Source organism: Maylandia zebra, linkage group LG19, assembly GCF_041146795.1.
Source record: "Maylandia zebra isolate NMK-2024a linkage group LG19, Mzebra_GT3a, whole genome shotgun sequence".
Taxonomy (NCBI): domain Eukaryota; kingdom Metazoa; phylum Chordata; class Actinopteri; order Cichliformes; family Cichlidae; genus Maylandia; species Maylandia zebra.
Genome location: NC_135185.1, coordinates 22,825,605 through 22,852,187, shown reverse-complemented (window position 1 = coordinate 22,852,187; position 26,583 = coordinate 22,825,605). Strand labels below are relative to the sequence as shown.

At 40.1% G+C, this 26,583-nt stretch overlaps 1 long non-coding RNA gene across 2 annotated transcripts; it reads left to right on the top strand.

The window, feature by feature from the left end:
- The first annotated feature begins 18,752 nt into the window (after positions 1-18,752).
- LOC143414045 (uncharacterized) lies at positions 18,753-21,816 on the top strand. 2 transcript variants are annotated; one of them, XR_013094612.1, is made up of 4 exons: positions 18,753-19,439; positions 19,536-19,628; positions 19,775-19,906; positions 21,696-21,816. It is a non-coding gene; the product is annotated as an uncharacterized LOC143414045 (long non-coding RNA). The 2 variants fall into 2 exon arrangements; XR_013094611.1 differs by lacking the exon at positions 21,696-21,816 and having other exon boundaries at positions 19,775-20,402.
- Positions 21,817-26,583: the final 4,767 nt, after the last annotated feature.

Below are 26,583 nucleotides of genomic sequence, written 5' to 3'. Positions count from 1 at the left end.
GGGAATTATGGTGTTAAATGCAGAGCTGTAGTCTATGAAGAGCATTTTAACATAATTCCCCCTTCTAGTGTCCAAGTGAGTGAGTGATGTGTGGAGGAGATGAGAGATGGCATCGTCTGTGGAACGATTTGGACGGTAAGCGAACTGTAGTGGGTCCAGTGTGTCTGGTAGTGAAGAAATGATGAAGTCTCTGACCAGGCGTTCAAAGCACTTCATCACTACTGAGGTGAGGGCTACAGGGCGATAGTCATTGAGAGAAGCAGGGTGGGGTTTCTTCGGGACAGGAACAATGATGGACTCTTTGAAGCATGTGGGGATCACCGACTGAGATAAAGAGATGTTGAATATCTCAGTGAACACAGGAGCTAGCTGGTATGCGCAGTCTCTTAGGATACGACCTGGGATGCCGTCTGGTCCTGCTGCTTTCCTGGTGTTCACTCTCTTGAAGGCTCTCCTTACTTCATGCTCGGAGATGACGAGCACGTTTCCGGTGCTGGCAGTATCTTCCTGTCTGCAGCCGTTAGCGCCGCTAACACTAGCATTGTTGGAGACCTTAGCTGCAGCCTCGAAGCGAGCATAGAAAGTGTTCAGCTCGTCTGCCAGAGTCACGGCCGCGTTCGTCATACCGGTTGTTGGTGCTTTATAGTCCGTTATTGTCCTTAGTCCCCGCCACAGGCTCCTAGAGTCACTCTGTTGGAGTTGTGACTCTAGTTTCCTCCCGTAGCGCTGCTTCGCCTCTTTCACCGCCCTCCGCACGTTATATGACGCGGCTTTGTACGGGTCCATGTCCCCCGTCATGAGTCCCGTGTTGTAGGCAGCGGTGCGGGATCTCAGAGCGTCGCGGATGGTTTTATCCACCCACGGCTTCTGGTTGGGAAACGTTGTGATAGTCTTTGTCTCCACGGTATCATCCGCTAGTTTCCCGATGAATCCCACAACCGCTTCCGTAAACACGTTGACGTCATCGTCGGAGCTGTTTCTGAACATGCCCCAGTCTGCGTCATCGAGTGCGTCCTGTAACGCGGCCACCGATTGATCCGTCCAGCGCGCGACCTTCCTCTGAACCGGAACTTCCTGTTTCAGCCTTTGTTTGTATTTTGGCATGAGGAAGATGGCGGCGTGATCAGATTTGCCAAACGGGGGGCGGGATTGTGCCTTGTAGCCATCCTTGACCGTAGTGTAGCAGTGGTCCAGTGTCCTTTCACCCCTGGTGGGGCAGGTGATGTGTTGATAAAAGTTCGGCGCTGCGCGTTTGAGGTTGGCGCTATTAAAGTCCCCCGTCACAATAAGCGCAGCGTCCCGGTGTTGTGTCTGGTGCTGTGTGAGTGCCTCATGCAGCTCGCATAAGGCAGTGACCGTGTCCGCTTGTGGTGGAATATAAACGGCACTTACAATGACCGATGTAAATTCCCGAGGTAGATAAAAAGGACGACACATGATGGACAGTAGTTCCAGATTTGGTGTGCAGGAGCGTGTGAGAGGAACAACGTTCGCACTGTTGCACCAGTTGTTGTTCACCATTAAACACACGCCGCCTCCCCTTGACTTCCCCGAGTCCCGTGTCCTGTCCATGCGGTGAACCGAGAAGAACTCGGCCGGCTGGATGGCGTGGTCCGGCACCGCTGGGTTCAGCCATGTCTCGGTGAAGCAGAGGAGATTGCAGTCCCGAATGTCTCTCTGGAACTTTATCCTGGCCCTGAGGTCGTCAAGCTTGTTCTCCAGTGACTGGACGTTGGCGAGCAGGATGCTAGGCAGAGGTGTGCGGTGTGCACGAGCTCTCAGCCTGTTCCTGACGCCGGCTCGCTTCCCTCTAGGCCGCCGCCGCTTCCCTTTGTTCTCCCTCGAGATCTCACTCGGCCAGCTCGGATCCGGAGTTAAAAACTTCGAATTGTGAGTACATTGTAAACCAATAGAAACAAGAGTGTCACTGTCATACCTAATGTACCCAATGGTGATGATTTTGCCGATTTAGAAACGCTGAAAACTAACTTAAAAAACAAAGACAAAGAAAAAGTGGTCGGAGCAGTCGTGACGGCAGCCGACCTCACCGGCGCCATCTTAATTAATCACTCTTAATTAAATCACTCTTATTATCCTTTTAAAGACTGCACTTTGTCCATTAGTCTGAGCTTAAAGCTGACTTTTAACATGCCTGAACTGAATTCCTCAGTTTTGATGTGTTATTTTGACTGAAATTTGAAGTTCTTCAGCCTTACAGGCTTTAAAAAAAACATTGACAAGATATGTCCAACTGCAAACAAACATCTTTTTTATTTCTACCATGAATTTTTAATAATTGGTGTTTTTCTAATCGTAGAACCTCCCCAGCAGGTACAAAAGTGAGTTTTACTACCTTGACTTCTTCAAAAAGTGAAGTCTGTGGCCTAGTCAAGGAGACACTACAGCACATTTACATTGGACTGAAAAATGATGAAGAAACTCTTTTTGGCTTATGTGCCAGACAAGCAATTTTTCATTCAGGCGAGTGAGTGGTATCTTTTAGTCAGGAATCTAGTTTACCTTAATACGTCCGTATTTTTTGTAGCAAAGAACACTGAGCTCATCAGATTGGGGGCCTTAAGAAATAGCAGCTGAAGCAGCCTGTTTGAACTAAAGGGCTGCTTTGTTTTGTTTTTTACTAACTGCAAATCATACAAAGATATGCCAGCAGGGCCTTAGAGTAAAAATACAGACCTGAAAATGAGAATGACAGGTTCCCTTTGAAAATGTGTGAATTTATTCACGCCTGTTTTCAGCTTTTCATGACTTCTTTCTACAGATATTTTTCATGCAGTTCTGAAGACCACCATTCTATCTCAGGCTACTTCTGCTCTCGCCCATGACTCATCTTCCATCCTTGTCCTCCAGTACCCCAGCATTCGTGTCCTTTATATTTTAAGCAACTCCATGTTTTACTTCTCTTGAGATCACTTCTGACTCATCCACTGACTCATTAGATCTGTTTCTGCGCACCTGGGCATGCATCAAATATGTTTTGAGACCCTCTTTTTTGTATTGACAACCAGTCTTTAGAGTGTAGATAAATGGTAGTCACCTGACTGCCACCGCGGTGCTCGTAAGTCATTCATCAATGCTAATTTGGTGAGCAAATTTTCTCCGTGAACTCAGCAGGCAGATGAACAGAATTGAATTAGCACTGATGTGTCACCAGTCAGCCGTGTGAAAAATAGATGAAGTGAAATAAAGGTTAAGGGCACGTTTGCATGTCATTGAAACACACTTTACAGTGTTTAAACATCAGCTACCAAAACGATTATACTGCAAATGTTGGGATCACTTTGAAAACTCTCTAAAATCAAACATTTAAAACTGCAGCAGGATGATTTTGTAGGGAAAAAAAGTATTCGATAAACTTTACTTTAGCACACTTAAAGAGGGACATCTTGATTCGATTAAAAATAAACCACACACAAACACAAAAGTCTGACTAAAAAACAATGTGGAACATAAATCCTCCTTTATGGTTATCCACTCGGTTAAATACCGCTGTTTATGACGTCAGTGTTTATGTCTCATGACCAACTGTGCATATTTGTTGATGGAACATTTTGGATAAAAACCGAGCGGCCAAAACCAACTTTGCACTGGGGCGGCACCCACCATGGTTCGAGCCTTAATGACGGGTAAATCAATAATTTCTCTGCAAACACTAGCAGTTGTCTTTCAATCTGCTCGTCGGGAAGGTTAGCTCGGTTCAGGAACATCGACGCAGCAATCTTTTAATTAAAATTCTTTGTTTTGGGTAAATGCTGCTGAGAAAGGTTTATAAAATAGGGGCACATATTTCTTGACAATGGATGAAAAGACTTTCATGGAGTATGAGTGTGTTACCGTGTTTTGTCAGAAGAATAGGTTTGTCAAGGCTGTCGTGAAGTCACGCTATTGCTAGTGTTTTGTACAAAAAAACTACAAAAAGTCTACATGTGGTTTTGTGCAGTTATTAAGAAATCATGGGTCTGCAAAAGAAGAAAAAAAAGACTTGAAAAATAACTAACTGACAATGCCGAAGTCTTATACTTTATTTTCCTGCCATGAGGGGGTCGCTTCACGTACAGTCCTTTTACCAAACAATGATTCTTTCCCTGTTTCCAGAAGTTATTACCAAATCCTGTCCTTTAATAACTATTACTACACATCTTTGACAAGGTACATTTTAATCTGTTTAATGATCATAAGATATTTTTTGATCACCCTGCAATAACAATGCAAACATAAATGCACAATTTTGAATCTGTGGATACTTTTTAGACATGGCATGGAGGCTATTTTAAAGTTGGATTGACTTAATAACTAACTTTCATATTATGTTCTAAAAAATTTGAGTTAATAACTTGAAATTTTCAAGTAATCCTGATATTTTGACTGCTGGTTGGCAAAATTTTCTCTTTTTTGTTGTGGTAACTAGCTTCCATATCTCAGCCTTTGTATGGAAGCAACCTATGTTGGTGTTACAAAACAGTATACATTATTGATGTCTGCCATTTTTCTTCTTTGCAGGCTAATTATTCTAACACAGGTAAGGCATGACAGACTGTTCATAGCTTAAAAAGACTGGCTCGATTGTGTGCTGCGTGCGTCTATTTAGATTTTCAAAATTTGGTACCGTTTCTGAAATATTCAACTTTTTCTGGTGATAAAGTCTCATTGACTTTGAATGGAGAGCCACCAATTTCTCACCTTGCCATTAGTGGCACGTGTTATTTCCCCCTTTATATTGAAGATTGTGAGCTCAAGTACAGCATGGGATATTTCACACATCAGAATTTTTTCAGGAATCCTTTTTTTCCTTATAATCTTAGTCAGAAAACTAAGCAGTACAAAATTATTACATACTGCAGAGGGACAATTTTACCACAACAAGGTAAATGTCCCTGAACAGTGAGGGTGAGTACACTTTGAATACAAAAACTTGACAGAAATCATTATGACCCCTCGGAGCAATTCTATAATGCAGTAGGGTAGCTGCTATCTCAGGTACAGTAAATTTGTAGCCTATTAAAGAAGCTGCCAGTAGCAGCAGTTCAGTTTCTCCAGTAATTGAAGTCTAGTTTCTTTATATTTTCTTTTTAAGAAATGGTCCATCGATTTATTGAAACATATGCAAACCTACATAAATACTGTACATCAAAAGGCAAAAACAGCACAGATTTGAACAAGCTTGGAAATCAGTATTTGGTATGACCACCTTTATTCTTCGGTACAGCCTGAACTCTCCTAGCCAATCTTTGTCTTTAGGAATTGTTCTCCAGCCTTCTTGAAGGATATTCTGTCAAGTACTTGGGGGACACAAGCACAGTGTCCAGGATAGCCTCGAGGACCACAGCAGCATTAAGGCCATTAAACACCGAGTGTGTAGCAAAAAAACAACATGAAAAAAAAGCAGTGAAAATAAATTCCACCTTAAGCAATGATGACGAGCTGGTCCTCATATTTCTAATGAAGAAAAAGGAAGAAACTGAGATTCTGGGTTTTATTTATTTTTACCTAAGAAGCCAACTTCTCACAGATTCCCTCATCCTCTACTTCCCTGTTTCATTTGCAGCCACCTTCCCCACCTTCCCCATCTTAACCATGTCCTATTAATGCTGTTATCAGAGAGCGGTCATGAAGCCAAAGGCAGATGCCCAGGGCTCAATCCCTGGATAGTGCTGCTTAGACTGAGATATACAGTTTGGCATACCATGTGTGAGATATGATGCGGTTTTATGCCATATTGCCTTGCAAGTGTCCAAATTACACACAGGGTGAACATAGAGAGCTGTTAGCTGACAGATGGTTGTAGCACAAATCTGCATTCAAGTCAGTAGGGGCTTCAGGCTTACAGCTCTTCAAGCTCACACATGACAAACAATAATGTGTGCACAGGCTGTGTGTGAATATATGCACCTGTGTATATGTGTGTGTGTGTGTGTGTGTGTGTGTGTGTGTGTGTGTGTGTGTGTGTGTGTGTGTGTGTGTGTATATATATATATATATATATATATATATATATATATGCTTCAAACTTGGTATTCAATATGTGTAACTCAGCATTTTTGCATGCTTGCTATCAAAAATTCATGTCTGTCTTTGGTGGTGCATGTGTGCCTGCGCGAGCATCTTTTGGCTGTTTGCTGGGCATAGATTCAGCAGAATGCCACTGGAATGAGAATAAGTGTGGCTTTGCCATGGCAACAGAGGAATGCCAGAGGAGACGGGAGCGGCAGAGTCAAAGCCCAACGCTCACCACAGCAGGGGAAGAAGAACGAAGGACCTGATTAAACACCACCATCTCCCCTCCTGGAGCTTCCAGCCTCCGCCCTTTTTATCTTCCATTTCTATCTGCTGTGAGACGCTACAAAGTGAATGCCGCTCAGTCGCCTGGAGATTTGCGTAGGCACAAACCTCATTACAAGCAGAAACGCAGTTTATGCAGATTTATTATATATATATATATATATATATATATATATATATATATATATATATATATATGAAAGAACGCTTGCAAGCTCAATGACACAAAGCAGACGCAACAGCATGCCAAAAATACAGTTCTGTACGGTGAGCTGAAGCATCAAGGTAGATGTTGTCAGTCTGATGGGTGATTCACAGTTTAAACTTGTCTGCTGGTTGCATCAAGGAAATCTTTGATTGATTCATTCGGTCAGAAGTGTTAATGTCGAGTGCTGTACCTACATGCAGCACGCTACTCTGATAAAATGACGTGAGTGATAGTTTTCCATGTACCTTAATGTACTGAGCTCATCGCTGGTTTGGGCTTATAGCTGCTTTCTACTTCTGTTTGCTTTTTCATAGTTTTTAAGGGTCATCAGGTAGGTTTGCACCTTTTGTCCTTTTCACTGAGGCGGCAGAAATATATGGAGGGGTCAGGGAGTGGGCAGCTGAGTGTCATCTCAGATCCTGAGAAAAAAAAGCAAAAATCTTAGCCTTGTCCTAGTCTGATCAAATTTTACCATTGGGCATTTCACAGGAGGCTTTTTTAGTTGTTTATTTATTCATTTTCACAAAAGTAGATTTATTTATATCTACATACTGCTGGCAAAGTGCTTTAGACTTATTTAATCCTACTTTTTTTGCAGTGTGTGTCACCAGCCCCGCTTCTCTCCTTTCCAATGCTGTCCTTTTTTTGGACTTAAGACCATGAAAGAAACAGCCCCCTCCCCCACCAACCCCCCAACCCCGAGGGCAGTCCGGCGATATTAGCTGAAAGAAATTAACAATGCCGTCAAATTAAAAAAGATCACTCCGCGACCTTGTAAAGACAATTATAGCTGTTCATTCTGGCCACGCTGATGAGTTTCTTGTAGGTTCATCATCATAAGCTAAATAAAGTGGGGATGAGATCAAAGCCGGTGAGCCTGACGCTACTTTAATGTAATTCATATTGACGTCTGTGATGTAGTGACCGTGGAGAGACAGTTAAGGATCGGAGCTAAACAAGGTCCAACTCAACAAATAGTTCCTCGCATTTCCTCCCCTTATAGTCGGTCCTGTCAAAAAAATTATCCATATCAATTAGTCTTATCATGTCTATATTTAGTCAAGCAGAGTTTGAATTTCCTGGTAATTACACGTGGCAGTGTTTCATCTTCACACTTGCAGGGGTCAATAAAAAAAAGTTTTGCTGCGAGTTTTTCGTCGGCAGTGCGATCAGAAATCTCTCTGAATGATTCTGGCATAATATGAATGGAAATATAATTTATTACATCCCTCCTCCACTCGGAGATTTCAGTGAGCACACGTACATAAAGGAGAAAACATTTCTGGAAATTGAATGGGATCCTTGCGATGATTTCATGTCCTCAGCTTACAGTCTCTCTCTCTCTCTCTCTTTTTTTTTTTTTGGTGCACCCTGTAATTTCACTCGTAATGTGAGAGTGATCGAGTTGTGATAATAGCACGTTTTTATTTCATATGAGACAGGAAGACTCATTACAGGCCCTGACATGTTTCTCGACAGGGGAGAGCAACGCTTCCTGCCATCTCCTGCATCTCAACAGTTGTCAGTCTTACATTTCCCTTTCATCATCAGTTCCATCTTGATTTTCATTAGTGCCAGGGCACCAACTCTCAGAAGTCATCCAAGCATTGCTAAGTATAAAATAGAGAGCTGTCTTAGCTGTGAGGTGGTGCATTGTGATTTCAAACACAAACAAACTCATCTATTTGCTATTGCCGCAATGCATTAAGTAGCACTCAAAAGGGTGGAAAAAGCAGCACAATTAGACTCTTCATTAGGTAACAGTGGGAGTTACTGTAGAGCTATAAGGAAAACTGAAAACTTGGCAAAACCTCAAAAGAAAAAAAAAGAAAACCTCTAGATCTGTTTGCAAACTGCAGCTTGTGTAAATTGGTGTTCGCTTTAGAAGATTGAGAAAGATGAAAAGATATGATTAAATGAAATCTCGCAGGAGCTCAGAGAGCCCATTTTGAAGCCTGGATTTTTGTTTTTTATCACGGCGTCAACAGTGCACCTATAACATCAAGGAAAGATTAAACAGGGAGGCCGTGTTGCCAGCAGCATCTGAGCCTCCTTATTTCTACCGAATGTCCTCTGAATCAAAGCCAAGTCTCGTCTCTGTGGGGTTTACAATAACATGAATCCTGGCCTTAATAACCCGCGAAGGTCAGCACAAGCACACATAGATTCCTCTATCCCTCTCCTTCTCCCGACCCATTTCTCAGCTTCGCTCCCCGGAGCATTAAAACAGACAACGGACCTTGGTTAGGTCATGGCCAACACAGACCTCATTTGTCACAGAGGATGAACATCTATGAAACTGGATTGTTAATTATGAGAGCAGAATAAAGACATATGAGTTATGAAGAGACACAAACACACTTACACACACACACTCACACTGAAGCACCAGTCTATACCTTGCAAACAATACTACAACACATGTATGTAACCTCACAGTAACCTTAAAGGCTGTCCAGGCCCTAACATATTCTGATTTACTTTATGGGGACTCGCTCTGTGTCCTCACAACATGGGTAATATTGTACGTGGACCACACAAACACAAGCGCAGCATGCCATTAGGAGCTGGATAAAGATGCATGGGAGCTTTCAGTTTCATAACTCATATTATATTGCATAATAAATGGATCTCAGACTCCTCAGTCTAAGTGGGATTAGTTAACTGATTAACACAAAGAGGACTCTGTGCTGTTTAGAGGTGGTGCGGTGGCTCAGGCTGAAGTTGAATACTGGAAATCTTATTGAAATTAAGTCCTTATTTTCAGGAAAAACACTGTAAGCTGGATTTTTTGTTGAGGGGAGGTCATTCAAGTGTGTCTGCTACGTCAGACCTAGGTTATACTAAGATTCAACCCTGAAATGCTGTTATCATGGTGATTAAGAGAAACAACGTTTCTGCTTTAGCAGAGTCTTCCAATTATGCATCCTTATGAAAATTTACATGAATCACCTGGATTTTTGTTAAAATGAGTTTAATAAGTGGAATACATTGGACCCAGACTTCCAAAGTTGAGCTGCAATCTTCTTTTTTTTTTAAATATTATTAAGACAAAGTGGAAACTCTGTACTAAAAATACTGTAACCGTGGAAACAGTTACCTTGTTTGACTTTTAAACTTTCTTTTGAAGCTTCATATCGTCTTCCCACAAACGTAAGGATGTATTTTTGAAAGGAGGAAGGATTTTGTGTGTCTTCGCTTTTATTTGAAACACTGAAGGGACCTTTTATTTGTCAGTATGAACAGGAGGACTGATTACACCAAGCAAAAAAACTACATAAATATTATATTAGCTGCACTGTTTCAAGACAAGAGAAGTTCAAACCTTGTTTAATTTGTTTGTTGAATCTCATCTAATTTTGAAGTTAGACGGATTCAGAGAAACACTTTGAGGCATACTGATGCCATCTGCCAACTGCGTCTATCCCCAAATTAGTGTGTGGAACAGCATCCAGCATTGATTGCTTCAACCTTTAAACCTACATCCATTAACAACGGTCCTGCACCTCAAAGCACCGGAAAACATGCTAAAATGCTTGGATACGACTTTTCTCTGTTGTCATTGCATTTTATAATCAGGAAGAAATAACCACAGCAGTCACCATAAAAAAAAGAAGAAAAACCAAGACAGAATACAGAAAACTGATGATGAGAAAATGAAAAGAAGTCTTGATCCATTAAGGCTTCAGTCTTTTCTGCACGTCAGTTTTCTGGAGAAAAAAATTAGACCGAAGTAGGCTTCTATCAAACTTTGTCTGCAGGCTGCATGCATGAGCTGTTTGGTGCAAAGTAACAGACTGCTAGCATTAGCAATACAAGCACTTTGCACAAGAACTGGACAACTACCTTCTTGGACCGTCGTTATTATACAAAAAAATCATGTTTTTTGTCTGATTTTATTACCAGTCATACAAACACGCTCAAGAGGTCCAGTTTAATGACTGAAATTAGAGGAAGTGTGGACTAGCAGACAGCTGCTACACCAGCTTGTATTGATGCACTGCTCAATAAAAGTAGCATAATAAAACCTTAACAGATGCATCAAGGGGGAAAAAAAATCCGGTCCCTGTGGAGTTGTTATGAACAGGGAATTTTGTAAACATGTTCAATTTTTCCCTGACTTTCAGCACGGGAGCCTTTTGAGAACTCCGCCAAATGGCCACTGGAGGAACTCGTGGGAAGGAGGAAGGACTGGCAACTACTGGAATGTTGCGATTGGTTAAAAATCTAAACCAGACGTTACATCTTGCTTTTCTATGTGTTTTCAGTCTCAGTAACATGCAGTTTGCCTTTATAAACCTTTGTGAAAGAATGGGCCATTCTAAATTTCTTCTCTCCCACATATTTCATTATCATCTGTAAGTATTGCAAAGTGAAAGGATTTAAGATCCACAGCAACTCGGCCACCAAGTGGCAGACCACGTAAAGCTACAGAGTGACAGAGGCACATAGTGTGTAAAAGTCACCAATTCTCTGCTGACTCAGTAGCTGCAGTGTTCCAAACCTCCTCTGGCAACAACATCAGAACAAAAACGGGCCGCCAGAAGGTCATGGCCGAGCAGCTCCTGTATGTGTAATGTGTAGGTGGCCCATTTAATTTGCCTATGTTTGACGCTGCCCTCAAGGGACAGTAAACAGCTACACATGTGGACGTGCACCTGCAAATCACTGCATAGCACCAAAGCTGTTCAGTACTGGAGACAGAAGAATAGCACGTTTTTCTGAGTTAGGCTACATTCAAGTCTCATTGACAGAGCTTTTAGCTACAGTCTTTCGCATGTTAACAAGAAAAGGCTTTGCCTTTTCTTGTTAACATGCGAGGGAGAAATCCAACTTTAACATATTCCTGTCCATCCGGACAGACAGGAAGGCCAGACAGTTACACGCTGATTGAATGACTGCCTGACTGTCAAGAAACCAGTCAGATAAGTCAAAGCAGGCTAACTGACAAAAGACCAGTAAAAGAGCTTCAGGCAGACAGAGAAAAATGAGTGTTTTGATCGTCGCCCTGGAAGAGTAAATAGCCGTCCTGGCGACACAGCGGGGTGGTGGCCGGGTGGAGGCGAAATAGAAGAAAAGAGATGGGGCGTAAAGAGAACAGGGTGCAATACTGAGGGGTGCTGAGGCGGTGAAATGAGGGGTTTGAACTGCTGATGTAAGCGTGGACACACTCTCTTTGTCTTTCTCTTGCACACGCACACACACTAACGCACACGCAGCGCTGACAAGCCGTTTCTACCCATGGGAAGTCATTCAGGGTTCAGAGGTTCAAATGAAAACGAATAACAGTGGCTGGACGTATTGCTCTTCTTCTTCTTCTTTCTGGCCCTCTCTCTTTCTTGTTGCAGTCGTGATCAAGCATTTTCCTCCATTTGCTTCCCCTTCTGCTGCCCCCCACCCAAACCAGTCTTCCTTCCCCACTTCACCCTCGCCCTTTTTCCTCCGCCACCCTCGGCTCTGGATTCCACACATCTCCCTTTAAATATTAAAAGGCTAGTCTGAGCAGTGCGACCGTATGCAGCATAGCGTTCAGAGAAGCAATTCTGTATTCATTTTAATCATCTTTCAAAGGGCAAAAATTCTCTATTCATTCTAATCTGTCTTGAGCATTTTAATAAGAACCATTCTTTGGACCTGCACTGAATTCTGTGCCATCTTTCACAGCAGGGAGCAATCTCCCTGGGTTTAGGTCTGTGTTTGTTGCCATCTGTAATTGGTGTTTTTCCGTTGGGGACCGTCTGCATCGCGTGACAGTGGCAACGCTTGCATATTCCATTTTATCAGGCACCGGTTGATGGTTTTTTTTAGGGCGGGGAATGTATTTAATCATGAATTTGACACAGAAGAGCTGCTGTTTCATCTCAGATCAATTAACAATGGGATGCACACAAAGATGGGAAAGTTTATGACTGAGACACTTCTGAAACCAGCCCCAAGAGCATATGTATATCACGAAGGACATAACCCCCCCACAAAAAAAATAAATAAATAACAGATGTTCATGTGAATACTCTGGAAGGGCTGGCTGTTTTTCCAGTGTGCTGTATACAGGAAGCACTGGAGAAAAATTCAGGATTAATAAAACATTGTTCACAGGTTTCATGAGAAAATGTTGCTGGTTCTTTTATGAAACTGGTTTTTCTGACCAGCCAGTTTGATTTCAGGCCTCCAGTAGGTAAGAGCAGCCACATGAGATGGAAAAGATATTAAAATTCTGCTTTTCACATTCATAAAATTCAGCCCTTTGTTGCTTCCAAGTTGTTTGCAAGGTCAGGGAAAATTTTTAGTTGTAGGGATGCAATGATTCCCAATTGAAGTTGGAGGTATTAATTATTGACAGCTTTCCAAATGCTGGTATAAATGTTAGCATAGAGTGGCTTAAGAGCATTTGAGGATATAAACTGTGAAATCGCACAGCCTTCGTTGGTGTATGGTGCTTGCAAGTCGTATAATTTTTGGAAGCTGCAAAACCATGAAAAGAAAGACAGAGTTGCTTTGTTTTAATCACCACTCAAAGGGATTTAGCCACCAGCATCACCCAGTGGGTACTAAGGTTCTGTTTGAGACCTTGAGCTGACTGTTTTCATAGTTACCATGTTGTTGTTTTGAAGTCAGATGTCACCAGCAAAGGATGAATCTGACTGAAACACCAAAAGGGTGTTAGCTGGTTAAAGTCAGTCTTGAACTAAAAATATCCTGATTTATTCTCCTTTTGATTTAAAACCAGACAATAATTTACAAAAAGAATAAGTTGAAGTCACCGTTTATTGACACTATAGAATCTCAGCCTGAGCCAATAAGGTCAAACCAGCCTATTTTTCTCAATGACTTCCTCACAATCATTCTTTTTGCAACCATCCAAATCTCACCCTGGTGGCCGATATATAAAGTGCAGGTTTAAGGCACTTCTGCAGTGGCTTCACTTCACAACTTTTTCATACAGTCGAAGTTTGCAATAGCAGCAAAGACAGCAAGTGCTCACCGGGGGCACATTAGCAAAACTTTTAATGGATACAGCTAGAACAGGGAACATTAGCATTCATTCTGAGTAATGTTTACGATCTGGTGATTATATAGTGAGCTCAATATTTACTCCCTTTTCAAAGTTGTTGGCAGTAAAACCAAAATCATTTACTGAAAGGCACTAAACTGTTCTGCAGAGTTTAGATGAACTAGAGAGGAGGTTCATATTTTTTCCTGCGGATCAGTCACTGCAAACAACATTTTTTCCCCATTACAGTTTGTAACTTGATGTGTTCCACAGAACTGGTGATCCCAAAAGCGGATATTAAAGCAAAGGGAAGCAGGTTGCAGGTAAAGGGTGATTTATTTGGAGCAGGTACGCTGGTGAGAGGCTGGGGAAAAGCTTAGGCTGGAGAGCTGGAGTGCTATTTGGGCTGGTGAGAAGTGCAAGGCTCCAGAGAAGCGAGGAAATCCAAAAGAGGTGCTGCAAGAATGAGGCTCAGAGTTAAATACGGAGGGGAAACTATGAAACAAATGATGACTATCAAGATGTAATCAATCAAATGGCTCGACTGCAATTTCACTGACTTTAGTGGTGACTATGATTTTTGAAAGACGGCGGTAGAAGAGCTGGGTGTTTTGATCACTGACAAGGTGCAGCTGGTGAGGCTCTGCTCCAGCTCAGGGCACCTGTCTCTAGTCCTGCAATCAAGCAGGCAAGCACACAAACACACACACACACACATAGAGGTCAGGTGGCTTAGAATAGGATGTTGAAGGGGAGTAAGATGGGGCTGCAGAGGCTGGTGATCAAATGTGATATTGATTAAAAAAGTTTTAACTTTCAAGCTAACATGAAAGATGTGCTATTGATGAAATAGTAAAAGGTCCAGAATTTGCATGTCAGCAAACTCTGCAGACTCCACATACCCTAACCCTCTCAAGTCACTGATGTGAAATGCCTGAAATGAGAAAAGCAAGCAATACTACGAAGTTTTGGAGTCTATTTTATTTTTTGCCATTCTTATTAACATTATTATGTGAATTGTAAAATCTTTGACCCTGTTTGGAATATTCATGAAATATTAAATCGTCAAGCAAAGTCAGTGCTTTCCATCACTGTTCTAATTTTATGCAGACTGCAGTGCAGATGTCACTTCAGTTTTGCCCTTGAAGCAAAAACTATGTTGATGAAACGACGCACTGATTACAACAGGAATCCTTTTCACAGACTATTTTAGAAATCAGTTCATTTATTGTGTTGACTTCAATAAAAGACTGAAACAGCGGGCTGCAGATCTGGATCTACTTTGATCGCCATTGACCAGAAGTTTATGGTGCAGTACAGGGCGAGCTGTCACTCACGCAGCCTCTAACTCATGCGTGCGACTGTCTACGTTAACACACAGCAGCACACACAAATACAACCTCACAATGAACCAGGAAAGGTGTGAGAGCGCGTGTCTTGGTTTGTTACAAGACAAAGCGATGGACACCAAGTTGCCTAAAAGCCCTGCTGGGAGTCAGCGGAGCGCTCAGCCGTGTAATGCTCTTAGTGCACTTTGGCAACAAATATGCACACAATCATACCCACTATATGCACACACATACTGTATACACCCAGGCTTGCAAATACAGTTTGCATTTTCACACTTGACAAATGCTCCTCATGCACGCACAAACAAATCTGCAGGGGCTGTGTGGCGGTGACACACTCACTACAGATGTCCTATTACACCACACTCGTCATTTGTCCTATCTCCCTGCTATCAGGCCTCATACTCTATTTGACAACGAGGAGGCAAATTTGCCTTCGACTAATGGTTGATTCATTCAGATTTTCTGCCATGTGTAACATTAACGTTTGTACTTAGAAGTCATTTCGCCGTAATGTTTATTTAATGCTTCTGCAGTCATTATGCCACCTTCCATGTTCTTTTTAGAGCATTGTGCTTGTGCCCTTTTTTTCCTTTTAAAAATGTAGGCTGCTGTTTGTCATCAGGTGCAAAAAGCTTCAGTTCCCATGCTGTCTTTTTTTTTTTTTTTAAACCAGTGACAAGTTCAGATGTAGTGCCCTGACAACATCCTTCTTTGAGACATTTCTGTTTTTGATGACAGCGAGTGGAGAAAGGAACACATCTCAAACGATGTGTTCTTCTACAAAGGGATTTGAAACACCCTTCACAGATATGACTGAGTGATGACTGAGTGACTGACTGAATGATTATATTTAGATTTCAGCCTTTCATCGCGTTTACAGACGAAAAACCACCAACATGCGATAAGTGGCCGACGGATGACCTCACCAAGCTGGGATTGGATGATTTGGATCAGTTTGGATGTTTTGACACATGCTTGGACCCGTTTGTCAAAGAGGTGAGAACTGAGCATGTGATCACAAGTTTCTTTTTTGCCCTGACAAAACCATTATAAGTTGTCCACTAAATGCACTCCATGGGAACATTCGGAGACAACAAACATCTGCAGCCTGATTTCCATTCACAAGCTACACAGTTTCTAAAGAGCCATATGCTGCGTTTGCCAACGGCCTCCCTGCAGCTGACTGTGCTGTTGAGTGAAGCTTCCTCATGCTGCTTTGAGGCTATTACTTCTATACATACTCTTTTATATTTGTTTGTTTGCGTACTGTATTTTGAAGCTGGCATACATTCCACTTCCCCTTTTTCAGCTTCTTCCGTAAGTGTTTAAAAATGGATGAAAATTTTATTCAGTGCGAGGCAGTTCACTCTGCCAGTCAGGCGTCATGTTCAAATGAAAGAGCTGACTGTTTGTGCACTTTGGCTGGGTGTGAAGAAGTATGTATGTGTGTGAGTGTGTGTGTGTGCGTGCGTGGTTGGGTGATCTTGTGGGTGTGAAGAGACAAGTGGGTGCGGGGGTTACTGTGAGGTTAAACCAGTCTACTGTCAGGTCAGCCAGAGTTCAGCAGCACAGAGGCTAGAAAGCGGCAGACAGAAGCACAGCTCAGGTAGACTGAATAATTGCTGTGGTTTAGACAGACAAGAGCACCGAGGTGGAGTTCCCCCACAGAGACAGTGTTAGACAAGAGGATACTGAGGTTTAGGAGATCGCAATTAAATCCATGAGAACGCCTAATCCTCTGGAAATGAAAGCTAAAGATAAGAGATCCCATCAGAATTGGGAAAACATAGTAAAATGTTGCTTTAACAGTGTAGCATTACTCTGAGTTCACCATGGGAATACTCAAAACTGAAGACTCATACTGCTCCTGTGCCTGAGTCTGGGTGTGAAAATATGTTCAAACCCATTATTTTATGTCTCTCAGATTCCCTCAATCTCTCATATTTTAATTTATAAACCAAATACGTGGTATATTTACTGTATGCTAGCTTTATTCTATTAAAAAATATCTTCAAATTTCAGTACATGTCCCACTGAACTGTGTTAAATAATTTCTTTAGGAAATGATAAAAATAAACCGCAAACATGCTCTAGAAAAAATGTCTGGAATGTCTGAAACTTTCTGTGTCTATTTGTCTGTTTTATTTTATTCCCCCTGATGGGACGGAGTATGTAATCGGCTCCATTTGTTTGTTTGTCTGCAGTCTTGTGTCCACAGTTTTCAAGATATTGCTTTTAAATTTTGTCTGATGGTTGATACCAATAACAGCTTGAGCTGATTTTGTTTGGGTGAAAATTGGGTCAAGGTCAAGGTCACACTAAATGTAAGAATTCAATAAGATCTTTATATTGCCTGCAGTTCTTCACACTTCGTGACAATATACTACTAGTGTTGGCATTGGCAGTACTCGCCCAGTAGTTACTTTGTATCGATTGATACCAAACTTTGGAGTATAGCACAGCACGACTACTACCAAGATTTTTACTTTCAATGTCAGTAGTGATTTCCCAGCCACGAATAAGTTATTGCTATGGCGCTTGAGGAGTTTACTATAGAGCAAGGTTAATGGTGTAGCTGGAAACATTATCACCAACATTACATTTTCACCAATTCTTTTATGCTTAAGCTGCAGTATAGTTTCTCTGATCGAGTAATGTGTTTTATATGTGTAAGGTGTTAAGGCATGCCTTACTAAAACCACTGAATGAAGCATTGCACGCTCACAGAAATGTGCATGAATTCATTGCAGAAATATGATGGAGAAATATATAAAGGTTGCTATAGTTGATTCTTTATCTGCTGTTAAGTCTCTTACACTGCAGGAATTGCAGCTATTAGAACACCAAGAATACCTGTTCAATGAATAAAATTCACATTGATGCTCAACAGCTTGGCTACTTGAAAAAAGTCTTTGTTTCTGAATTACGTCTGTTTTTCATCTAAAACCCTAAGACCTTGATGTACCTGATAATTTGGTTGTCTCAACTGCTGCTTCTAAGTTAAATAATAAAGTAGGGTCTGTTTTAGCTGAAGCTCCAGAACAGGAGTCCCTAAACCAGTGGGTGATGATGATGCCTCACCATTGTAACATTACACATTACTCTACATCACATATTCAACTACACTCTAAAAAGTAATTCATCAGGCCTTTTACCACCACTTGATTAAATCCATGGCTGCCACATAAAAATTCTAATTTATTGATTAAGATAGACCTTCTAAGTTGCAAACTTTATTTTTTTGGGTTGTGTTGAAATAATAATGTTGGTAATTACATTAAATTAATTTTATATGTAATTTGAAATTAAATCCCAATGTTAGTGGGTTCAAAATAAAATTCAAGTTGTAATTACTTAAAGAAATTTAATACATAACTTATTTTTTTCCACTGTAACTTCTGATTTCAAATTCCCTCCCCTACCGACTTAACTAGCTGGGCAAATTCACACATGTTGAGTTGCATGGTGCAAGCTTTTGTAAAAGACATTTCAAGGTAAGTAACATTTCATTTACAAATAACAGTTCTACCAAAGCAAAGCATTTGTGCTAGTCACCTGTAGTGGATTTGTGTATGATGTGATGCTCATACAGATAAGGAAATACTTTGCACTACCACATGTAGCTAATGCTAGCCATTCTAAACTTTAGCACAGCAGAGGATAAGACTTATAAAGTTTCATTTGACAAAAGTCTTCAGCTAGAGAGTGCAACTGTGGCTAGGAAAAGCGTGGTTAAAGTTTTGCTACACAGTGCAATCTAATTTCGATCTTAGGCTGATTTTGTTTTTCTTTTTACCAAAATTGGAAGCCTTAAACTGTGAATAGTTTTGTCAGAGGGATAACCTAGAGGCTTCTTTTTTCCATCTGGCTCACCTATTTTATGTCTTTATAAAACTTGCATGACCTATACGTAATATTACATTGTAAATGATTTTGGTTAGTATTGTGATACAGCTTAAAGTAAGTATTGTTCTTGATCTTAAGAGCTGTAGCTATCTTTGTTTTGTTTTTTTGGGTTTTTTTTTTTTTTTTTAAATCAGATTGTGTGAAATATTGTTAATGTCATTCAAATAGCATTATTCTGGCATTAACAATGTGAATCTACTTAATATTAAGACTTTATGTAAGCAGTTAGTATAGTGTGATAATCTAGGGTCATTAGTGCTTTGTTAAGTTGGGACACATTTTTTACAAAATGGGCTGGGAGTGAACAATGTGTAAATTCGAAACCTCTGCAAAAACAGGGTTGCTAAAACATTAGAGATTACACCACGGTTATGGTGGGGAAGTCTCCCTTGTCTTCACCAAGATTGTTTTTGTTCCCTCAAAACTTGGGGTAGCCTTAGATCACTTCTATCCTCTTTAAATAATGTATTACAGCATTCATTAATGCAGTATAGCTAATAGTCTGCAAGGTTTAATTCTTCTGTTTGTGTGGTCTACAGATAAAGGAGGAGTTCAAGAGAATAACCACTGTAAGCCTTGAATGGCTACACTTGACCATTGCACCCCAAAACTGATGGATGTCATTTTATCAAGGGGAGGAGCTAAGGGAGTGAGAATCAGGCAGATCAAGGACATGCTTCTTGAGGTAGGACAACTATTTAGACTTTGGGTAGCTTTGAAATGCACTTTGTTGTCAGTCACCCATGTATGTTATACTCACACTTTATTTTTTCTTAAATAGCACAATACAATTGAAACACGCAGAGAAGTAGCCATCTGCTGCCTTATCACTTTCCTTGGAGAGAAGGACGAGGACCTTTTCATGGAGTTTGGTGTAAGTAATTCAGCATTGTGTGTGTGTGTGTGTGTGTGTGTGTGTGTGTGTGTGTTCCATTGATCATCTGAATTCATTAAGATTCAGTAAGTATAAAAGTCTAATCTATAATTCACTAACCTATTTTTTAAAATTTGCTTTACAAGGACACCAAAGAACTTAAGGCAGGTGATGAAAACTGCCATCATCAGTAACCGGTACACCCCTGGATCTGACCATAAGACTGCAACCATTGTGGTGGAGGAAACAAAAATAATGGAGGGCCAGAATTTCCCAAGGTGCTGTGTTTTGCTCATGGGCATAATATATGCTCTCAATCTGAGCTAATGCAAATATACTTTTGAAGTTGTTCAGAAGCTGTTCCTTGACCTTGATGGAACCATCATTATGTTAAAGATGTTGACTCTGTTTCAAAAATTGTTAACTGTTTTGAATCCTGTATGTGTAAAATTGATCTTAAAGGTGTTTGCTACATTGTGTAATAGAAAGATGCAAGATCTTGTAAAGTTTGGTAGGCATTGAAAGTTAACATTTACTGAACACTTGCATGGAAGTATTACTGCAACAAAATGTTTTCTAAGTAGATTTTTTACCAATTGAACACATTTGTTTCTGTGGTGTTAAATACATAAAGGCATATTCTATAACTTGGCTGTGATGGTATAAATCTAAATTTCTGGTTTATTTTCACTTTTTAAATACAAAGTGTTGAAATGCCTACTGTTAAAAAAATAAAAAAGTTATTTGATAAAAAAAAATGTTGAATGAATTCCTTTCTTAAAAGCTATTACAATAAAAAAAAAAAATAAGAGAAAGCTAAAATGATGATAATAATGATGAAAATCAGCAACTTAATATTTTAAATAATGAACTTTAAAAAATTGTTTTTGTAATTGCTGTAATTAATTACATAACACTTAAAAATCATTTCAAATAATGTGGAAAAAGTAATTGGAGGAACATAATTTTTATGAGTAAACAACTTAAAAATATGTTTTTAAGCTACCAAATATTACGTAAATGGTAATTCAAATCACCTTTGATTATGGAGGATAATTTAATTCCCGTAACTCAATATAGTTTGTTGGTTCAATCTAATTTCGACATAAGTTATCATAACTCAAAAAGACTAATGGAAACTGTTGCGTTAATTTTTTTTGTTGAGCTTAAACAATAGTTTTTAGAGTGTAGTGATTTATTTACCATTGGCAGATAGTTTAGTCCATTGTAACTGCATCTTGTCTTTCAGATCTTCACCCACCCTTTGCAGAGCCTTACGCTACACAGGAAATATTATTTTAATGTTCTGTTGACTTATCTACAACAATAAGCCACATTAAGAACTGATAATAAATATACTACAACCTGCAGGTCTCGTAACAGACGAACTCACAGATGGAGCTTTAATAGATTGGGCTACACCCATTCTAAGCTGTATAACCGATGTATCCTGCAGTCACACAGTCACTCTGTGAGTAAAGTTAGCCAATTTAAGGACAGTGCTGGGTCGTAATTTCACATTATCCAAGAGTCTACCATGTGTATACTGGGCATCCTACTGTTTTTACCAAGAAATCAGTGTGCTTTACTGTTTCTAAATATCAAGAAATGGTGTGTGCTGGGCTGGCAGACATCAATCAAGCAAGTGCTGAAAGTTGCTGCCAATTAAACTTGACAAAAAGAAAGCAAAAAATATTCTTCAGAAAGATTTAAAACTTTTTTTTTGTTTGCCCAAGTTCCCCCCCCCCCCCCCCAAAAGTTGTCTTAACATCAGCAGTTTGTTTTGAAATCTATTTATTTTACACATCAAAAGAACAAAAAAAGGCTCAAACTCATTTTAATCAAGTCCTGATGCATAAACCCACAGTCAAAAGGCAAAATGAAAACTTTTTCTCAGGCTTAGCGGCACTTACTGTATGTCTGTGTGGTGGATTTGTCTTTCAAACCAAAAACTAAAATGCACCAAGAGAAAAATCTGCAGTTTATTCTGTTATATTTTCAGTGTCTGAACGCTCTTTGTATATAATTGGGGCACAACTAACCTGACCTCTTTGTTCTTTTTTACAGGACAGCAGCGAAACTGCCGTATGACACAACTAAAAAAAAACAACTCCACCCCAAGTTTGATTTGCAGCCGTTGTGTAAGCAGTTTTCTCTTTGTGCCATTTCTGTATATACCCTGTTTAATATCCAGCTGACTTTGAATAAATGGCAGCCTATACTACAGTTACTTCATAGTGCAAACACAGAGACAGGCATTGAGGCTCGCATTCATACCTACATCCAATTTAGAATCACCTACTGTAATATGAATTTCTTTCACTTTAAGAGGAAAGTGGCACACAAAGGGATGACATTCAAGCTCCACATAGAGATGCCTCTATAAACAAATAAATAAATAAATAAATAAATAAATAAATAAAGGGGGAAAAGAACAACAGTATTAAGCATCTCCATGTCTGTCCTGTTTATGTACTCACTGACTGTGTCTGTGCCTGGTATATTTAAGTAGTGTGCAGCTATGAATGTATAAAGATTTTTAAAAACCATTGATTGACACTATTGATTTTATTTTTTTTTGTCCTCCTGCAGTAAAGCTGCAGCATTTGCTGTTTTTGGTGTGTGTGTGTGTGTGTGTGTGTGTGTGTGTGTGTGTGTTTGGATATCTTTTCAGTTTTCTTTACTCGAACGCCTCTAACCTCCAGATATGAGACACAGCCTGCTGAATCACCTTTACTATTAAAGCTGTCATTTCATTTTTTGAACAGTAAGAATAGGCGGCGGCGTGGGCTACTTTTTATTTATCATTGTGACAGGAAAAGTGTCATAATAGCTATCTGCATCTCACTCACTGCTGCGTTATGAGTCCATTTAGCTTCTGTGAGACCCGGACTCTAGAGGCTGAGCACAGAGAGGAGAGGTGAGCAGAGACGGGCAATCAGGAGGATGTAGCGTGATGGATAGAGGGTATAGAACGATGAAATATGCATCAGGGATCTCGTGAAATTTTAATCCAGACTGTTGACTGGAGGTTGACCCAGTTGTGACCCAACACTTGGGGGAGTGAAAATATCCACAGAGGGAGGCTGGAGGGGTAACACTGGGTGCAGGAGCAGGACGAGGAAATTGTGAGGAAGAAAGGAGTAATGAGGTTCACCCGAGGTGTAGACGGGTAATTTGATCTGTCTGAGTGTCTGAGCGTCTCTTAACGACACAAGAAGGTAGGGAAGGATCGGGACAATGAAGTCCAATTTTTAAGGGATGTGAACAGGAGATGTGCTGCAGCTTTAAACAATTCCCTAAAAAGAAAGTATACCTTAAATGTTTAGGATTGTGTTGACAGAAATGACTACACAGTCCTCGTGTTGAAGAAAATCACACATATTTTTCTTTTAGAATAGTTAAAAGGAAACACAAACAGCTTTCTCCCAGACTTTAATCTGTTGTATGTTATTACAAAAAAAAGCTTTTATGCACACACACACAGAAAAAAAGCTTTATCCCTTTGTGCATATATCGTAAGCAGAACATTTGACCATATCCCCAGGACATCAGTCTGTCACAGTGTCTAGTGTTGGGGGGGGGAAGATGTTAATATTTGCAGAGGCTGATTGAACTGCACGGGATGATAAGGCTGACTTATGTAAATTCTGTTTTTAGTTTGTATTTGCCTTTAATGTTTGTATTCAGCAAGTTGTTGCTGATGTTGAACTCATAATCTTTTTCTCCCTTGGCATTCATTATCAGCCGTTATCTGGTTGTTTGTGTTTTAGAAACATATTTCAGTGTTTGCAGGAAAAAAAGGAGCATTTTCAGGTGTACTCGTACTGAATAGCATTTAGATATATATTTATATAGCACTGGTGTATATACTTTATTTGTTGTTGTACCCACAAAGTTCTTGCAGATAAGGTCAAGCACTGTTCATGGACACCACCTGTTAAAATTTTGTCAAGACTACACAACACATAAAGGAGGCTGAATATGTAAAGTGCTTGTTTATTGCAGTATTTCACCTAATCACGAAGTACTACTGCTGTTTTAGCTGTGTTTATTATTCATTACTTCCAGCTTTATTAATCAAACTGTTTAATCTTTGTTGATTTAATTAAACTTTGCATTCAATTTGATAAAAACTTTAAAATGGTAGTTTCTCTAACTAAATGGACGATGAATGAATATTCTGGATATATCTCGCAATTTCACAAATGCAGCTAAGGTGAATTTTTAATCCCATGTGGTATTTACATTACATTTCCTTTCACTAATTCAAACTGATACATTTAAGTTTTAATCTTAGTCTTATGCAATCCCAATCTCATCCTGGATTGTCCTATGATGCTATGATTTTTTTTTTAGATATTTGTTAGATGTCGCCTGCGTATCTCCAGTATTTGCCACTAAGAGCAGCACTGTTTTAGATGCTTGCAGAGTCCACGTAAAGAGGTTTGATGCCAGATGATTGTTGTTTGTGTCACAACAAACAGCAGTCGTTGCTGTTGCTATCCACTATAAAGGTTTAGATGGTAAAATCTACTTGTTTAGGTTTGGCTGAAATACATCGCTTTACTGTGGCAAGAGATTTGCCCAGCAGCTGTGATAAAACTGCGTTATTTTAAACCCTGGGAATAAGCATGAGAATAAATCTGAACAGACTTCTGCAGAAAACGTTGAGTAGATAGCTCGATTCACCTTGTTCCACCTTAAGGCAAAGTATTAACGTAATTTAATAATGCATCTAACCGGAGTGTTCGCTTGGCTCAGTTAGAGGTCTTCTTCTTTATTCAATATTTACGTGTTTTAATTAAGTCACGTAAAATTAGCAAAACAATGATGTACTTATTACTTGTACTATACATCTCAATGAGATCCATGCATGTTACCAAAGTTATTTTTTATTAGACTAGTAGTATATCAGAGCTTTTAAAATGTGCAGCTGGTTTCTGGTTAATCCTAAAATGTTCACCTTGATTCCAATTCTTGGGAATTTTTGCTTTTTTTTCCGCAACTGTGCGCTTGCTCATAAACCTCTCTATGCGTTCCTTTTTGTGCGTTTGCATGCGCAGGCGTGTGCACTACTCGCAAGTTTAACCACTCCGTCAACCTCTAGCGCAGCGGTCCGTAGCTTCATTAATAACCCTTGCGTTTGTTGAACGGGGCTCTGGCGATCTATTGCGGTCTATTGCGGTGTTGTTTTTGTTTGGCCCTGGTCACGGTGATTCCTGGGAGATGGCAGCATCATAAATCTACAGCTTATTCATGGAGCTAACCTGACCTTTATGGCCACACCGTGAACAGGAGGAGAGGCAGGGAAAGAGATGAAAAAAACCAAAGGAGAATAGTAGAAAAGGCAAGGGAAAAGAGCGAAGAGCGAGGGAGAGTGTGAAGTTCGAGGGTTGAAAGGTAGAGCCGAGGCCATGAGAATGATAAAGAGGAGGAAGGCAAGATAAAAGAGGAGTGAAAGGTGCTGTGGGATAGAAGAATAGACAGAGACGGCTGGGAGAGATGTGAAAAGATAGAGAAGGAAAAGGAAATTCAGCAGAGAATGAATGAAGTGAGAGACAATAACAGAGTATGGAAGTGGTCGAACCAAGAGGTTATTGCAGGATGAAAGCAATCAATGAGTGCAAAGGCAAGAGAAATAGAGATTCAGGGAGATGAAGAATGGTATGCCTGTATGTGTGTGTATTATTCCTATGCGTCTCGGGCTGATGGAGCCCTTCTCTCCAGGACCTCCTTCACCTGTTGGGTCTTTAATAAAGCCTCCATGTCGGGGGTTTCATTGACTGTCAGATGGCAAAGCATCTTTCTACATAAGCTGTCTCATACGTGAAAAGCAAAAACTATAATGTTCTGTGAGAGTGGCTCAAAGTCTGTGTGATTGCGTCTGTGTGTCAGTACTGGGCTTTTAGTTCGTATGCAGTGAAAGTTTTAGATAAATGGAGATGAAAACTGTTTTTCTTGCCACCATGAGCTCATTTGTTCGTTTACATCACGTCACATCTTTAATATGTAAAAAAGAAATCTGGAATATACAGTGAAATGTAAAACACATAAATAATTATATTTTAAAAATTATATATCTATATCTATAAATAGATTTTTTTAAATACCAAAAATTAAATGGTTGCATAATTCATTGAGGTCTACGCCTCCTCATTGAGTTCTAGAATACTTTGGTGTGCAGAGAAATTGATGGTTGACTCGATGACAAGGTGCCCAAAACAAACCCAAATCATCACCCCTCCACCACCGTGCTTGACAGCTGGTATGAGGTCTTTGTGCTCATATGCGGTTTGGTTTTCACCAAACGTAGCGCTGTGCATTATGGCCAAATATTTTCACTTTGTTATCATTGTTCCAGTCGTCTTGTGTGGAGATAAGTCAGGCCGCCATGTTCTTTTTAGAGAGAAGAGCCTTTTTCCTGGCAAAAATTCCTAAAAAAGCCATGTTTTTTCAGTCTTCTCTAACTGAACTGTCATGAACTTTAACATTTAACATGCCGAGACCTGTAGAGTCTGAGATGTAGCTCTTGGGTTTTTTACAGTTTCTCAGAGCATTGCACGGCCTGACCTTGGCATGAATTTGCTGGGACATTCAGTCCTGTGAAGACTTGCAGCTGCCTCAAATATTTCCCACTTGTGAATAATCTTTCTCACTGTGCAATGATGGACTTTATATTATTTGGAAACGTCCTTAAACCCTTCCCAGATTGATGGGCAGAAACCATTGCCTCATTAGAAACACTGCTGATATTTTTCCTCATTGGTTATGTGTAAACACATACTTCCAAATGCACCGGACCTACAAACTGCCAGATTATCTGCTATTATCCAGGTGGTCACGCTCACTGATTATCACTTATTCAAGTGCATTTGATTAATGGCATCTGGTTGCGCAGTTTCCTCTTAACTCCTATGAAAGTGATAAAATTGTACTTTTATTCTACAATTAA